We start from the raw sequence: 18,048 nt of genomic DNA on the forward strand, positions 1-18,048 counted from the left end.
AGCTTCTTTAACAGACTGGACTGACGTCATCTGGAAATGCGCAGAGCCCACGTATAGGCAGAACAGAGGGTGAAATATGTAACCAAGAAAGAATGGATATACTTTTGCAAGTCTTCAAATGTGCCTGACTCTCTCCATTGACTTGCAGAGAAAATGGGCAAACTAAACTGCCTTCCTTTGCCAAACACGTAAAACTGAGGTGATGCAATATCTAAATTGAGCAGACTGGATAATACCCTGAAAAACAATGTTGTGTGGCCAGATGGTTGAATGAAAATGGCATGAGTCTCCTGCGGTATGAATATTGCAAATGGCAAAATTTCATGTTGCCCTTGCCAAGCAAAAATTTTGTATAATGAACCTTATTGCTGGAGGGTGGAGTCACATGTACAACCTTTTCTCAGACTCTACATGAACTCCTTCATCCAGAAGGTGCAGCAGCCTACTTATACCTTCTGCCTTATTGTTAATGTGCTGTTCTGTCTCAGCTGTACAGCTTGAGAGCAAATGACTTTGATGGATTCATATTAATTTTTATATTTCACTGTCACTAGTTTGTCATGATGTTCAGGGACAAAGCAAAAGATCTGTATCAGCCACATTTTGATATATTACGCCACCTCCACAGGGCAGTGGTTTTGTTTTGAGTATTATTCCTAAATGATCGGTAAAACAGTGTAATATGTAACTGTTCACCTAAGGTATAGAGAAGTACTTCATTAAAACATGAATTGCTCACAAATGGGGCTCTGAATTTTTTGGACAGGTTGAGAAAAAAGGAGTATTTGTGTGTGTTTGGGAGGTGATGGGAGTGTTTTGTTTTTCTGCATTGAGCATCAAATTGATTGTTCCTGTTTTAACTAACTGGGCAAGTCAATGAGATAGAATTGTATAAATCTTATTCTTTTTGATCTATTTGAAAAATCCAACGTGGACTTAACAAAATGCTTTTTCACAGTGGAGGGCTTGTTGAAAGCATGTCATAGCCCATTCAGCTTGCTTTGAAGTCCTCAAATATTTACCAGGTTCACCAAATGTACTATCTTGAGCTGAGCCTGCAGATGCTACTTTACTTTTGTTCAGATCACATATAAATTATTAAATATGGTGATCTTCTATTGTCCAAGGACACACTTGGCCCTTCTTGTTCTCAAGTTGCTTGAAGGTTTGTGATGGACTTTTTTTTTATCTGTAAATTGCTATGTGCTGACACAAATAATTTTTATTTATTTATTTATTTATTGTCCAGAGTTATCTAAATAGTTGCCCTTCTGCATATACACATACATATTTTGAGTTTATCCTGTTTCTTTGAACAGTGAGATTCCAATCCATGTAAGCACATTTTTGTAATCCTTTTACTCTAGGTCCATATTTTTTATTTCTTAGAATAAAGGAGCAAATTAATTGTACTTTACAACATATAATAATAAACACATTAACGTATATATATGATTATGCCAGGAATCTTTTTTAATCAGGAAAAAAAAAAAATAAAGATACTTTTAAAAATTGGGGACTGATTACTCTAACCTTTAACAAGGTGTTTCTATATCTTCTTTGAGGTTTGGCCTTGGTGTGACATTACACAGAAACTGTGCAGAAGCTTTAACTTTAGGACATATCACTCTTATTTTTATACTTTTTACAGTGGATATTAACTCAAATGTTTCGCCACTGTGTTTTCAAGGCACTTAATGGTTCTGGTATAAAATATTTGACATCTCTGTTTGTTCCTGACTGCTCATTAATGTAAGATTTGGCAGGTTATGAAGCCTGAGACTGAACTGTATGCCTCTTAAAGATTTTAACATCATTTATGATGGTGGAATTCACTTCTGATTACTGGTTAAAACAATAATTTGTCTAGACACTAAAATTTAAAAGAATGTTTTGCTGCTTTTTTGACTTTTTAAATAAGGAGCTGATTATGTTGCTATGAGCCCTGAAATAATTCTCTGCATGATTTCACTTGATCCTTAACCTTTTGATTTATTATATAAAACAAAGTGACAGTCAGAGAGGGATTATGTTAAAAGTTCATGGAATATCCAAGTCACTTACTCTCTGAAGAATTCTCAGATCTGGATAAGAGATTTTTCCAACAAAACTCTGTTATCAAGCATAAGGAGGAGGGACAAGGGAAAAGAAAAGTGGCTTTCTGAAGCCTACTGTTCTGAATAAATGTGTCAGTTGGTTTTGAAGATCATCTAAGCCCACAAACTGAAAACAAGCTTCCACTGTAGCTGGGCCTGGTTTCTTCCTCTTGGTTAACCTGGCTGAAACCCATCGCATCACTTCTCAGTTCTTCAGCTGGGTGTGAGGACAATGCAGAGCCTGAGAGCTGATCAGGGGAGAAGCAGGCTTTTGCCAACCCCAGCAATACCTTGAGGCATCTGTGAATTAGGGCTGCACTGAAGGCCCTTATGTCTGGGTCCTGTACAGCCAGGCTGTGCAGTGCTGGGTCAGAAGGAGACATAAATGTGTTAAATAAGGCTGCTACATAATATGCAATTGAGGCCAGCTTCATGGCCTTAGGTCAGCTTCACACTGGCTGCAGAACAGGTGATTTTAGCCTGGTACAATAATGATTTCTATATGTTTTTGATCAGTGCGAGACTTTCATGTGCTTCATTTAAAAAAAAATAATATAAAAAAATAAAATCTGGTGCAAGGAGCTGCAATGGCAAATGTGTAGGATTTATTGATTGCTTCATAACTGGGGTCTCTCTTTTCATTATCATTTGCAGAAATCTGACTAACATTTATAATTCTTTCTCCCTCCCCCAATATACATTCTGGGAAAACATCTTTACCCCTAACCATCTATCTTTCTAATTTGAAATGAGACTCTTTTAAAATATTGACTTTACCAACAGTATATGAATTGTGAGTTCTGAGCATCTACACTGATTATCTTGATCAAGCTAATTTATTTTAGGGATGCCCTGTCCTTGGTTTTAAATTATTAAGTGCTTTTTTGGAAGAAGGAGCAGTTGGCATTCTGTGATAGTTTGAGAAATTCAGGGTGTTCTTTTTTTCTTTAATATAGTATAGCCATGGTGTGGAAGAATTACAGAGGCATGGCTCCAGCTGTGCTACTCAGCTTCTGTAAGCAGAATTAAAATTACATATAAATGGTTTAATTGCCCTTCAGTCTGTAATATTACAAACACAAGCTGTGTCTTTTCTTTCTTTTTTTTTTTTTTTTTTTTTTCTATAGTTATAGGACCGGTATTTTTTTAATATTTAATGTATAGCCATTCTTATTTATATTGACGGTTGTGAGTTCTGGGCAGTAAGATAAGGTATGTGCCTCAAAAGACATACTCTTGGTAGATGAAGCACTACAAAGCTGGTACTTGACATTATTTTCCTACCTGGGGTGACTCACTAGATTTTGATTAATGTTTTAAAAGAAGCCAACACTCATTAAATACAGAGTAGCTATTATCAACAGCTACTATAAATGAACCCTAATGGGGTTATTGAATTTCATTTTACAGAACAGCAACAGCTGCTCTGTTCAGAGAGTTCCCATTCAGAGTCTTACAGTCCTATGTACTTGAATAATTTTTGTATGGCTGAGGGTTCCAGTCTCAAACGGTTGATGGGAGTAGATGCCTCTTGGTGCCACTGCGGAAACTATGAGAGGCATGCAAAATCAAGGATAATAAAATATTACAACATCTTGTATCATATCATTAAACAGACTGTTTGTATATTGCATTCACTAAGGCTTTTCCAGTGAGATGTAAAGTTGTGATCAGTCTTGTCCTTTGTAGATTGGGGAATTCATTCCTTCTGTGAAGTACCACACTCTAGATCACTTGGATAATATTTTTCTAGTCTTAGGTGGAAGATATTTTTTGTTGGTAAAAATAGTTTGTGCATGGCTTATCTTACATGTTTGTTTTGGTAGGAAATTATTTTGACTGCTTTTTTAATTTAATTTTCTCCTGAAGGGAAGGAGAGAGAACACAAACATCTACATTTTTTATTTTAGTGTTCACTTAGAGATTAATGTCTATTCAACCATGAAACTTCATATTGCCATATCAGCAAAAACCTGTCCAAAGTCTATGTAGCTATGAATTTCTGTCACTTCATAGCCCAGAAGTTATTATTATTCATTTAGCATAATGGATAGATTGTGATTGCTTATGCTAAATAACGTAGGCATCAGCTAACTGCTATCAAAATGGTGTGGCAAGCATAATGTGCTGCTTCTATAATGGAAAAGTATATATTTTTCATTTTTTATAGCTAGATGAAGAAAACACATTTACATGTATTTCATCCTATCCTGTTTGGGGGCTGAGATAAAAACATACGCATTTTTAAATGGAAAGAGTCAAACACCCGACCAAATTATGAAAATGTATTGGTGTTTTTGACCTGTAGTCCAACAGTGACCCTAAGGACTCAAAGTCCATGATGTTACATTTCTCACCTCCATATCTGCAGTAGAGTATTACCATGTTCATTTCAAGGTTCTACTGAAATTAGTTGGATTGCTGTTAAAATAAAGGACTCCTCACCAAGAGTATATCTGCTTTCATTAACAATGTGATTTGCAATTGCATGCGGTGGTCATGTGATGGTCATGTATGTCTGAAGAATGATAGCAGATTGTGAACTCAATTTAACCAGACCTTTACTTCCATCTTATTTCAGTGAATCTAGCTTGAATTTCTCATTTTTTTTCTTCTTTTTTCTTACTTTCTTTTTTCTTTCTCTCTTTGTTGTGATTTCAGAAGCAAAGCTTTTACTAGTGAAGCTTTTTTAAAGATAAAACTGCTAACATCATCCTCCTGCTAGTCCTATGTGTAATTTAGTGGCTTAGAAGAGATTCTAAAGTACATGCAGCATTAACTTTACTTCTTATTCTAAATCACCACTCAGAATGGATAGACTTCTTATCCTTAAAACTGTATCTATCTCTCCAGACTCCTAGGATCATAAAAGGAATAAAAGCATGAGACACTGATTGTACTTAAGGGGGGACCATTATTCTCCATTCTAGATATTTTTTAAAACTCCATCACACTGCAAGAGGCAAATGCTTGTGCTGTGCCTCTCTCAGTTGTTCTATTTATGCAAAAACTCTGCAATGAAAATCATCTCCAATGCCTTCAGAGAGGAGAATATAACTGTTGGAGGCTTTTCCATGGCTATTTTATTTACACATCTCATCAGTGTGGCACCATTACACATACCCACAATGAAGTTTACATATACCCACCAGAAATATTTATCCCAGTAAGGGGTTCCCTGAAAAAAAACAACAACAACAAAAAAAAAACAACAACAAAAAAAAACATTGCTAATATGGACTGTCCAAAAGTGCTTTGTTCCAGAAGTTTTATGGGCTTTTTGGATGTAGCCCAATCTGAATGCACACAACACTGTCATCCTTGTTTTCCACTCTAGATGCAGTTAATCTCGTTTGTCTTTATGATGGAAGATTAATAGATAAAATCAAAGATCTGTTCCATGTTTACTTGGCCCCCGCAACCTCAGGGAATATAAACTGTCAAGGGACAGGTGTTAACTTCAGCTGGCTGCCAACACAAAGTTTAGTGGCACTATACTAGTAAAGGAGATAAAATAAAAGGGGTGATAAGTATCACTCTTGTTTTCATTTCCTCTGAAGATGTTTCCCATGCTAATTTGCTGCTGGCTTAAGTAGACATTCCAGATAATGTTAGGACAACTCAGTTATCAGACTCTTTTGACAAACTCGATTTTGCCTTCCAAAATAGGAACCATAAAAAGTGCAACATTTCTCTTTCTTTATTTATTGCACCTCTCTGCAGATCTTGTTGTATCTGTCTGTATGTACAGGACTTTTCTAAAACTCTTATTTTAACAAAAAATCTAACCTCGTTGCCAACCCTCAGCTTTCAGTTAATGAAATGCTGTCTAGCGTGACATTAGCCCTTGCTACATAAGGGCACTGTTGAAATTCAGCCCCTTGCTGAGGAGGTTCAGGCAGTGTAATCAACCTGAAGAGCAGAGCACTTCATACAGTGCAAATGTACTCCTTCCTGATCATAAACACTTCCACATTACTGCGTGAAGTCAATAAGAGCGCATAATACTTAATAAATTGAGAGGCCCTGTTATGCATGAGTTAAATCTGGGGTTTGGATTGGGTAACTGTCAATGACAGTTTGCTAGGTTTTGGAGACTGTGGTATTTTAAGGATCCCATGACAAAGTAAGCACTTTTAAGTGCCTGCACCTTACTGCATGAGAGATTTCTGCTTAAAATGACCACAAGCAGTAGGACATCAGTGAAAAAATCCTTCTCAGAGGCACTGTCTTGCATACCTAACTTGTCAAAGAGTGCATTGATAGAAAAGGAAATTTTCCTAGTAGTGAGACTCCCAACATGTGCTAGAGCAAGCTAATTATAGAAAATAAATAGCTTCAACTTTGCAAACTTATATTTTAAACTGAATTCCATCTCCTTACACACTATATGTGAAACATCCTGCATTTTTCCAGAATCAGTAGAATTTCAGTATCAAATTAACTGGCAAATATAGTACATAATTATGTGGTAAAAACAGTCTTGATTAAAAAGTGACCAGATGAGATTAAAAATTTCTAGTGAAGAAAATAGTGTGACACCACAATTATAGATACAGAAGAGAATTGATGCGTCTGTCCAATTTACCTATGAGTACAAATACTTAGTTTGGGTCCTGTCGAATGAAGCTTCTTCCTTTTCGTATGATACAGAAGTATCTGAGTGTATCTGAGTGCCATGTATAGGAAATACCGGATAAAGTTTCATCCTGAAGTGTTTATCCCTGTGAGCAGAATTCTGTCATTCAGAATGGACTGTGTTTGACGAATTCTTCTGCAGAACCAAAGCAGAGTTCAAAAGAGGAGAAGCTTTTTCCCTGATGAAGTCTGCAGTGAGTCTGATGAAAAAATCACTCTCATCAAACTGCTGCAAGGCTTAAGGGTATTCTGGTTCTCTGGAAATATTATAACTTTTGCATTTAGTCCCGTTTTGTCAAAAATTAGACTCAAAACCACTCCAACAGCAATGACAAAACTTTTCTGCCATCAGAAAGTCCTAGTTCTCAACCAGTTCTTAATTTCATGGGCCGGAGATGGCAGACTTCTGATGTACAGAGCTTTGGCTGCAAGGCATTCACACATAGAAGCTCTACATTAGGTTTACCTTTGAGGTCTACCTGTGCTGCTTCCTGCTACATGTGAAAGAACTAGTTTAATTCTTTAATGCATTCGCTTGTGTAGGGAACAATGGCCAGCAAATGAAAGGCTTTGATTGATGCACTAATGGAAACTAGAGCTGGTAGGAAACAGATATTTTGAATCTATGCATAATTCCAACATTTGGAGCATAGATTGATGGCAGATTTGTGCCAATGTTAAATGGAAAGAAAACCCAAATTTCAGTTTCTTATGAAATAGACATTCCTTTCCCTTCTCATTGATTGTTTCCAATATAAGCTTTAATGGTTTGGGTTTATCATTAGGTTTTTCACTAATGCAACACTGTATGTAAAATTTAAAAAATAATGTCAGCCATAGGCTCCTAAAGCTTAATAGGTTCAAAAATATGACTCAAGTACTATCAAAGCTTGACTTTTGATTTTCTTCCACTGAATATCAACTGGTCATAACATAATTTCACAAAATAGAAAAAGAAAAAAAAATTTAAAAAGATGGATTTTTAAAGGAAAACTGTATTGCTCAGTCATACCAAATACCTTCTTATCAGTTAAGAAGGTTTTCCAAGTTCCATATTCCTAAATATGGTATTACTTATTGCAGTGTTTTGTACTTGAAAGTGTTTTTCTTAGTATGCCTAGAGTTTCATTTAATTAATTAAAAAAGAATAATCTAGATAAATATACTCGTGGATAGGCATTTTCAAGGAATTGCATGTTGGTAGGGGTATTAACAAGCTCAGCCATTACTACCAGATAGCAAATAAGTAATTTTCTTCATGTGAATGATGCCTGTGAAAATATATCAGCTGAACTGTCTCTTTGAATCTTCCTGCAACTGCTTCAGCAAGAATTTATGTAGAAGAGAAGCCTGTGTAAAGGTGTAATTTATAGATGAATTAAGCATACACAGGAAAAAATAAAAAATAAAATAAAAAAGGTAGTTGTCATAGAATCACAAACATCTAATAATCTCATCTACCCCCAGTAGAGCACCATCTCAGGAGTAATGGGCTCATACTCCCTTTTTAAAACATGACAGAACTGAGGGAAGGATCACATGGAAGTCTAAATAAAAAGTAAGTGGAAGGAAAAAACAAGTTCTTAATGAGATGACAGTGCAGTGTGGAATACTTCTTTCCTCAGAAAGACCAAATGGACTGCACTTGTAAAGAAAGAACCCGAGACAGTAGAGGAAAATATGCGTACTGAAATGAGAAAGTAGTATACTACAATATTGAATGTTTATCGTATTGTATGGTGCTAAGTAGCTCTTTAAAATTGCTTCCTCCAACAAAGCAGATGACCCATTTCTATCTGGCAGAGAATGAAAAATAAGATGTGTAATGGTAGAAGTGTGTCCTAGGGAGTTTGTTTCTTAAGCATGTGCTCTACCTTTCAAAGCATAAGTTCTGTGCCTGGTGCCAGATTCTGTTTCACTCAGCATTGAGCTGTGCTTGTAGCAGCTAGTCTTACAAAATTTCTTCCAAGTTACAAACATCTGTGATTTGTCCAGGGTTGAACTTCAGTGAAGACCAGTGCACTTAAGCCCTGCATATAATAGCTCCCTTGCTAGGGGGCACCACTGCTGTGATTTGCTGTGACCTTTCTTCTATGTATGTACCCACCATGTAGAAATTTTCACTGGCCAGTGTGTGATCACCCTATCCATTTCTGTGGATCTCTGATCACTTAGCACAGCACCAGATAGATGCCTGCTCAGGCTTTGCAGACAGTACAGCCACAGTGGTCTAGCAGTGCACACACACCAGCTAATGAGTCCTTGCATTCAGCCAGATTCATTACTCTGGGGGCAGATCCAGAAGGCACAGTGGCACAGCAAGATCTCTTAGTGCTATTCCTCCCTTGTTCCCCAGGGGAGCAGTGCAGAGGGAAGGAAGTTTAGAGATGCTGCAGAAGGGGAAAATTCATCCTTCTGGGAGCAAGCACACTTAGGCCTGCCAACCTAAAACAATAATAATAACAACAGCAACAACAATTATAATAATAATAATAGAAGAACACAGTGCACGACATTTTCTCAAGGTAGTGTGAATGCTGTAGATGAGTGCACTGAGTCACATAGCCAGACCTAGAGGCATTTGGGGCATATGAGTGTGCTCAGGTGCAGATCTCATGCCTCCAGGGGAGGCTTTTGACCTGCAAGTGACCAGAGAGCCTTGGTGTTGTCATGTTAGAAGGAAGCTGTGTGAGAAGTTTTACAATCATTTGAACTAATGTCCCCAAATGCTACCTTTTTAGAACTTCTCTTTCAAGTTTACATCATATTTCATCCAATATTTGTTCCAGCTTTTCAGGAGGCATGTCAGCCCTGTCTTCCCTTCTGACTTCCTTAACACCCAAGCAATGAAGTTTTACCCACATAACTGTTCAAAAGCATTGTCTTGAAGTCATATGCCTGAATAGGTGCAGGGCTTTTGTTTAGCGCTGGCACAGGTGAAGATCTTGCACTGTCATACAGACTGTGAAATAAAAATGATTGTGGGACTTATTGGACTAAGGCAGTGAAAAGAGGAGATATCAAATACAGCAAATAATTTTATAATTAATCCATAGAAGGAAAGATGCACCAAACACATTTGGATTCTAAATTGAAGGAAATTACAATCTGCTTGCAGATATTTTGCAAGGAAACCATGAGGCTAAATAGTTCCCTAAAATTACTTGCTCATAATCACAGTCAAGAAAAAGAGCTTCCTCAAGAAGAATAAGTGCAAGAATAGCTTTAATCTTAAGGAAGGGCTAAATCTCTCAACCAGTAAACCAGAGCAGTAGAGTTGGGTGATGGAAGGCAGCCATTGTTCTTTGGCACTGAAGTGCTTCCAGATTGTATGAAATTATCAAAATGCTTCAGAGGGCTGGTAAGATTGCAGTAACCCTCAAGCCTTTCTACATGCAAAGTTCCAAGCTTCTGGTACTTATTATCTTTTACTGATTTTCTCTCTCCCAGCACACAGAAGAAAAAAAAAAGATTAAAAAAAAAAAAAAAGACAAAATAATTTTTGATAAATTTATATTATATATAAATATATACATAAAATAAATTTAATTTTGTAATTCTCCTTCCCTTCCAGTGTCTGTTACCCAGTATTTACTGCTCATCACTCATTTTTCATTAAATATCATTTATGCTAAAACTGGGTTAATGGTAGGAACATCTATGCATGAATATTTTGTCAAATTGGAAATTGCTGACTGAAGCTCTAAGAGAAAATCAGAGTTCATTACTAAATTAAGCTGCTCTGATTACAGTTTTACTCTGTGATGGTGTTTGCATCTGTATTAAATAAGGGGATAGCCACCCATTTATGTTATCACAGTGCAGATAAGACCTTACTGTGTGTTGCAGTCAATAGTTTGAGCATACCTGTTTGAGTGCCCACCTGGGCATGTTCCCTGCATATATCCTCACAGGTTCTCAAAGTCCATATCTAACCATTATTCCACTCCCTGTTGCAACAACTCCTTCCTGTCTGCTTGTATACAGTGGTATTTTCAACCCTGTGCCAAACGTCCAGGCTCCCCATGTCATGCACAAGAGGAGTTTCAAGGAAAGACTTGCAGAAAATGAACAGCTGAGTGGGAAACCCTGTAAATTAGAAGGGAAATGGTAGAGAAGTGTAAAAGAGAGGGAGGAATACCAGTACCTGGAATACCAGTACCTGGGCACTGAGGGTGGCTGAAAGGCCAAGATGAATGTCACATCTCTGTCTTCACATATTGTCCCAAAGCAACAAAATCTGCTGGAGCTGTTCACCAGGGTCAGATCAAGTATTTAAGTAGCCCATGCTGTGTTGTAAAAAATATTTCAGTTTCATGCTCCTTCTTGGCTCCTTGTATTCATTTACCTGTGCTCCCTGTTCTGATTTGGGTTGCAAGCTTCCTGCCCCTCCTCCCAGTTGCAACGTGCCTCATGGCAGGTTGTAAGTGTATTTGGTACCCTTGGGGCACGTCCACAGGACCAGGTGCTCCTGGTGAAATAGGTGTTCCTTCAGATGAACCAGGATCCTTTGCCAAGACTGCATGGTACAGTGTGTCTCGGGACACATGGGAGAGCTGTGGGAGCTGCAGTTTAAATGGTTTTCAACTGCTCAGTGTAAGCAACTTAGGTGCAAGAGGCCTGGACCTTGGCGTATTGGAAGCTGAACAGCAGGTGAGTGACACACAGAAATGTCAGTGGCGTGTCCTTGGCAGACATCAGAACCTGGATATCAGGTCACACATTGACATTATATGTACTCAACGAAACGAGGCCAGAGCACAGGCCCTAGCCTCTAGCCTCATCCCTGGCTCAGTTTGGCCCAGGCCAACTATCACTTACAACAGATCAGAGGAAGTCTGTTCACTAGCACATTCCCAAAGGCAGGGTCTTGGACCACATTATTGTTTAGTATAGATGAAGCCACAGGTTCACTGAAATGAAACAATGAAATGTTTCTAGACCTCCCAATCCTTCAGTGTGACCACTCAGACACAGTCTCATGCTGTGCAGTGGTGATACAGAGCTGACTGTAATGTGATGACCATGCAGAGTCTTTGATTTTCTCCTATGAATACCTCCTTCCAGAGTATTGGCCTGACCCACACTTCTAACAGAGTAGAAGCCTGTGAGTTACTACGTTGTTTAGCTGGATCAATAGATAATGGTTTCTCCTGTTTAGTAGTTATATCATTGAAGAGTGTTTTGATTATAGATTTTCTTAGACTTATGATTTCCATGAAAATGTAGCCAAAGAAAGCAGCTTCTTAAAAACAAAACAAAACTGTTTTTCTCATTAGATTTTAAAAAGCAGGAAAGAATGTGTCAGAAAAGCACAGATGAAATAACTATTGTTATTTCCTAAACCTAGCATTTTTCTAATAGTGTTAAGTAACTTTGACTTAGCCTTGATACTCTTCTCACTGGCATTTCCAGCTCTTCTGAGCCTGTTTTTTGGACTTATATTTGAGTCAAATCATACCAAAAGCTGTCAGGGTTGCCACTAACGTGTACTGAAAGTGAGCTCTGAGAAGTTATCATCTGGGTTGTCAGAAAATTAGCTATTCAGGCTGGACTAGCACAGTAACTTCTGGGTTGACAAACAAAAGCTCCATTTAGCTCTTGGTTATTCTTTAAATGTCCTCACGATAACTCCAAACCATACATCAATATGAATTTTTGTATATCATACTCTAAAGTATTCACAAACTCAAAAGGTATATGTATACTCCATCACTTTTGTCTCTCACTAGGGTTTGCTTGCTTTTTTTTCCTTTGGTTGTTACTTGACTTTCCATGCAACATTTTCTAACTCTCACCTCCCTCTTCATGGACTGAATAGTTCCACCATTGAAGTTGGTCCGTTCATACTGAGTATAATTTTCAGCAGAAGTTTTTCTTGGCTCTTCCCAGATTTGTGTGCTCTCTAAGCCAGTTGCTGAGCCAGAAGACAGATGCAGGAATGCTGGGAAGCAGTACACTTCTTCCCATAATTGTCTCTGGAGTGTCATGCCAATCTCTAAAGGTTGCCTTACTATGCTGCAGTTTTGAGCCACAGCAATAAGATGTTTGTTACCCAGCAGCCATCCTGCCAGGCATACCATTTAGTAATCGCAGGCTATATCTCCCAAACTGGAGCTGCACTGGATCTATTTTCAAGCCTCTTATGGCTCAGCAATTTCAGCTTGGTGATTCTGAAGTGAGACACATCGTATAAGCTATGTGTACTAACGTGTGGTAGGAATTGTGAAATGGTGTGTACATTGAATTTTGCTGTATTAGGATGGTGCCTATGCTAAAATCTTGCCTGAGAATTTCTGATACTACGGTGTCTCCTGAAACTTGGTTTTGGATGTTAGATGCTGCTTCATCCTGATTCTTAAAAGAAAAGTTGGTCTTATAAACTTATGACAATATTTCAACATTCTGGCCTCCTACAGGATTTTCCAGCAAGGCAAACTGTTTTTGTTTGTTTGTTTGTTTGTTTGTTTTTGTAAACTTCAGTCAAGGTTCTAGTGACTATAATTATGACAAATCTTTCCAGAAATTTATATATGTTTAAGATTCAGATTTTTGCCTGTAAACAGAATAAAGGACAGCATTGAACATAATGACGACCACACATATTGTCACATATTTGAGATTGTAATGGTGCGGCAAATTGATAATTGAGGATAACCAGCATGAATCATTGAGAAATATATTCTCAATTCTATTAATATTCTTATGGACTCTTATAAAGTCAGTGGCAATTAACAAGGGCACCTGAGTTCTGAGGTTAATTTGTAGATAACTAGGACTAAGCATTCTTCAAGTTAGGGCTTTCTTCTTTAATGCTTCCCTAAAGGAGTCCCAGGTTAGGAGATAAACTGTTCCTTGTGGCCACCTACACTGGGTAAGTATCTGCTATGTGTTCTGGTAGTAAATCTGACTGACTGGCCATGGCGGTCTGATTTACTTGCTTATTTATTTCAGAGTGATGAACCCTTTGACTCTAGATGAACTGAGGAAATTGTGAACACTGACAACATGAGCTTTAAATTACTAAGGCTGGTCTGTTCCTCATGTTAAAGTTGTGCTTGTGTGTTCAGTCTCAGACTGAACATACCTGGCTGTGTTCAGATCTCTTTACTTTATACTGCATGTAGTATACTGGGTGGGGAAACAAAATATGTGTGCACTCTGCATAGAATTTTTAGGCTTTCTTTCTTTTCAGAAAATATTTATGTCTACCTGGGAGGCTAAGCCCAAAATTCCTCTGTGATTAAATAGTTAGAGCTCCTGTCAACAAAGTTGTCAAATATGTGTTAATATATGGTGCTCTGGTGGAGCTATTTAGGTTTCACTACTTCCTAAACTGTAAAGGATTTGTTTCTCAGTGGTCAGATGTCATCTTTGATCCAGTAAGATTAAGCTTAAAGACCTTTTCCTCTGTCTTTTCACAAATGATCAAATCCAGCTTTCTTTCATAGTCTTCTGAGAAACATATCAAGATTATCAAGATTTCTAGTACCTCACATTTTTTCACTGTATTGAACCCCATAGGTCACAACTGATTCTACAAAATATATGATCTGGAAACTCATATTGCAGGAAGAAAAAAGTCAAATCAATTTAAACCAAAGTTTATATATTTTGGCAAATAGGTAGTATTCCCTGCAAACATGTCTGCAGAAATTTTCCAAGGTTCTGATTCTTGATCAAAATAGATGAATGTATGAAATGGGATAAGATATCGTTTACAGTGCTAATTTGCTCAGAGATTCAGAAGACATCAAAATGCCATGACTTTTCCTATCCTATCCTGTCTCTTGATACACTCTTAGTCTACCCCATAGTGAGTTTTGTTCTTCTTGAGGCAAAATGGAAAATGGTGTAGTCTATGGCCAATGTATTTGACCTTATTAGCTTTACAGTACTTGAGTCTCCTCCTGCCCAGAAACAAAACAAAATGAAGAGAAAAGGGAAAGGGAAAGGGAAAGGGAAAGGGAAAGGGAAAGGGAAAGGGAAAGGGAAAGGGAAAGGGAAAGGGAAAGGGAAAGGGAAAGGGAAAGGGAAAGGGAAAGGGAAAGGGAAAGGGAAAGGGAAAGGGAAAGGGAAAGGGAAAGGGAAAGGGAAGAAAGGGAGGAAAGGGGAGGAAAGGGAAGGAAAGGGAAGGAAAGGGAAGGAAAGGGAAGGGAAGGGAAGGGAAGGGAAGGGAAGGGAAGGGAAGGGAAGGGAAGGGAAGGGAAGGGAAGGGAAGGGAAGGGAAGGGAAGGGAAGGGAAGGGAAGGGAAGGGAAGGGAAGGGAAGGGAAGGAGAAAGGAAAGGAAAGGAAAGGAAAGGAAAGGAAAGGAAAGGAAAGGAAAGGAAAGGAAAGGAAAGGAAAGGAAAGGAAAGGAAAGGAAAGGAAAGGAAAGGAAAGGAAAGGAAAGGAAAGGAAAGGAAAGGAAAGGAAAGGAAAGGAAAGGAAAGGAAAGGAAAGGAAAGGAAAGGAAAGGAAAGGAAAGGAAAGGAAAGGAAAGGAAAGGAAAGGAAAGGAAAGGAAAGGAAAGGAAAGGAAAGGAAAGGATACACACACACAAAAACAAACAAACAAACAAACAAAAAAAAAAGTTTTTTAAATCTGTTCAAACTCAAGGACTCAAGGGTTCAAATTCAAGGACTCTGCTTTAGCACATTTTAAACAGCAGTTTTAGTACCCAAAGCCCCTTGTGGAGGCTTGTCCTTTTACATTCTGATGTTTGACCTTCTGATATTAGAGGTGTAAAATATGTATGTCCTGAATGCTTGGACTGTCCTTCCATAGGGCAAAATGTGTTTGGAATTTATTAAAATGACCTACTTTGTTCTTTCTGGAGTCTTTTAGAAAACCTGGGAGTTTGGAAAAGGGATTTGATCCAAAAGGCAGAACATAAAGGCAACAAGTTTCTATGGCTGTATGGAAACACACTGATTACCTTTATTCCTCTGTCTATTCAGCAAAATCATTACTTTATATGCAGTGGTGTTGGCAATTTATTCATTGCCTTTAGAGAGTCCACATAATCCTCTTTTCTGACCTGTAAGTGGCAGGTAATGGGTGCAACTACAGAAAAGTGTAGAAAGCTTGTGTATTTCCTTGTCTAGCATTATATGTTTCTAGCTAATTAATGACTTAAATTTGTTAGGGACTGTAGCAGAGCTTATTTACAGCTCTATTGATTTTTGTTATCATGAGTTCCATCATTGCCTCCCCTAGACTTAGATGAATGATCAGTAACTTAATAAATGAAAGCAGTGTTAGTTCATGTTCAAAAAGGGAGAAAGTTAGTGCAAGCTGTATGACCATTGGCAATTAAAATAAAGATTTCAGACATTTCTTATTAAAAATATATATACAGTTTGTGAGCCCCAGCTGTTGATTTGGATTCTGTAATTCAGTTAATAAGCTGAGAATGAAAACTGGTTCAAATAAATGAGGTAGGAGAGGTCAGAACATGGTCCTGGACTGGGGTGTCAGGGACCCATGTTCTATTTCCAGCTTTGACATCTATTTGATCTGATGCCAGGCTGTTTGAGCCATTTTCTCTTTGTACTTTTTGTCTGTCATATACAAGACCTTTGGCAGCAGTTTTCTTTTTATGGTTTTGGAGAAGTGATAAAATGGATCCCAATTTCTGTCAGTATCAGTGGATATTCACACAATACAAAAGCAAGCAAACAAACAAAACACTATTACTCAAATTTATCTTACAACACTAGATCAATACTGAAAGATAGAGTTCTACAACAAATGGATATATATCATATATGGCAACCCCTCTAATTAAGGTGGTGTAATGTGTTCTTTAAATGCTTTCATTGAATCACTTATAAAAGGACTTGTCAGGAAGCTGATTCTCCCATTTGCAAAATGTTTCAGGACTGCAGTAATTCTTTCATTTAGTATTATCGTGGCCCTGTTTTCTCATAGGCATTCTCTCTGCTTCACCACCCCTACCCACACTCCCTAAAAAAAAAAGTGTTATCCAAATGTGTGTGTCTGCCTTCTATCCAAGATGAGTCAATAGATCTCTGTTCAGAGATAGAACTCCTCCTGGACAGGCTAACTTTTTAAAATGAAATTTCCATAGTCAAACTCTGTTACAAGTAAAAAAAATTTGTAAGACACAAGTGGAAAAAAAAAAAGAAAAATGAAAAATAAAAAAGAAAGCACCACCCTGTTTCTGAAAAGGAGAAGAATGTAGAAAAACAAATTTATCATTCTTAACCATAGGAACAGCATGATTAGATAATAGTTACTGTAGAGTAGAAATGAGTTATCTGTATTTAAGTATAATGTATATATACGTGATTGGTTATGTTTGATTAATCGCTAACTTTGCAGATTAGGACAATGATCTCACTTAAGATGTACAATGAAAACTGAGAACTTACCTAAGGAATGAGGATAACTTGAGTATAAACACACATTGTATCAATGTATTTGGAAAATCAGTTTAGAGAATTTCTTGTCCAGAATAGATGTGTTTCCTCCCTGAAATGACAAGCAAATAACAGTCTACAAAATGTATGCATAGGAAAAGTTTTTATCTCTCTTTTTGCTCTTCATCCTTTTTCCCTCTTTCTTACTTATGCTGTGGCATATTTTATTTCCAAGTCTTGAAAATGGACCTTATACATTTTGGGTCTAACTTTGGCTGTGGAGCACAGAACCTGTAAATTTCTTTCCTCAGTGTTTGATACCTGTTGAAAATGGAGACACAGATTCTACTTTCCAGGGGAAAAAAAAAAAAAAAATTTCATTCCAGGTGCCTCCATCTGGTCATGAAACTTCAAAAGGAGATAGGGACTTTTAAAGCTATGCCTTCCAAAATGTATATTTGTACATCCACATACTACAAGAACTGAAAAAAAGTACCCCAAAATAATTAATATATCTTTCAGAAACATGCATGGGATAGCTTTCTTGGATTCACAGTTGTATTTGGCAGCTTTTCAGTTTTTAATGTTTTTCAATTAGTAAAGCCCTTTTTCTCTCCAGCCTTCACAGTAGTGTAGTATTTATTCTTACAGTTTTCTGTAGGAGAAGCCACATGAGAGCAGTCTTGCCCACAATGGCACAGCAAATGCAAATGTGAGACTCAACTACAAGCCTGCATACATAGCATAGATGATTGTAACCATTAAATATGGGTTAACTAATGTTGCTGAAATAGTAATGTTATACAACACTAATAGAAAAGTGGGAGTGTGGAAAATGAAGGCCCAAGATAACTGTGCAATGAAAGTCTTTAAGTCCCAATGTAGATGATGGTTTTTTTTTTGCTATTATATCTTTGGTTTGTTTGTTTGTTTTTCTTTGTGTGTGTTT

General features: G+C 37.5%; 1 protein-coding gene and 1 long non-coding RNA gene across 2 annotated transcripts in view; one reads left to right on the forward strand and one right to left on the reverse strand.

Annotated features, from left to right (window-relative positions):
• Positions 1-18,048, forward strand: part of XKR4 (XK related 4) — a 244,021-nt gene that overhangs the window by 86,777 nt on the left and 139,196 nt on the right. The window lies entirely within an intron of this gene.
• The window catches only part of LOC311430764, a 30,983-nt gene that overhangs the window by 4,880 nt on the left and 8,055 nt on the right, over positions 1-18,048 (reverse strand). The window contains exon 2 of the long non-coding RNA XR_014689023.1: positions 17,112-17,211. This is a non-coding gene — a long non-coding RNA (uncharacterized lncRNA). The remainder of the gene's footprint in view (positions 1-17,111; positions 17,212-18,048) is intronic.

This window comes from Aythya ferina (assembly GCF_964211825.1).
Source record: "Aythya ferina genome assembly, chromosome: 2".
Taxonomy (NCBI): Eukaryota; Metazoa; Chordata; class Aves; order Anseriformes; family Anatidae; genus Aythya; species Aythya ferina.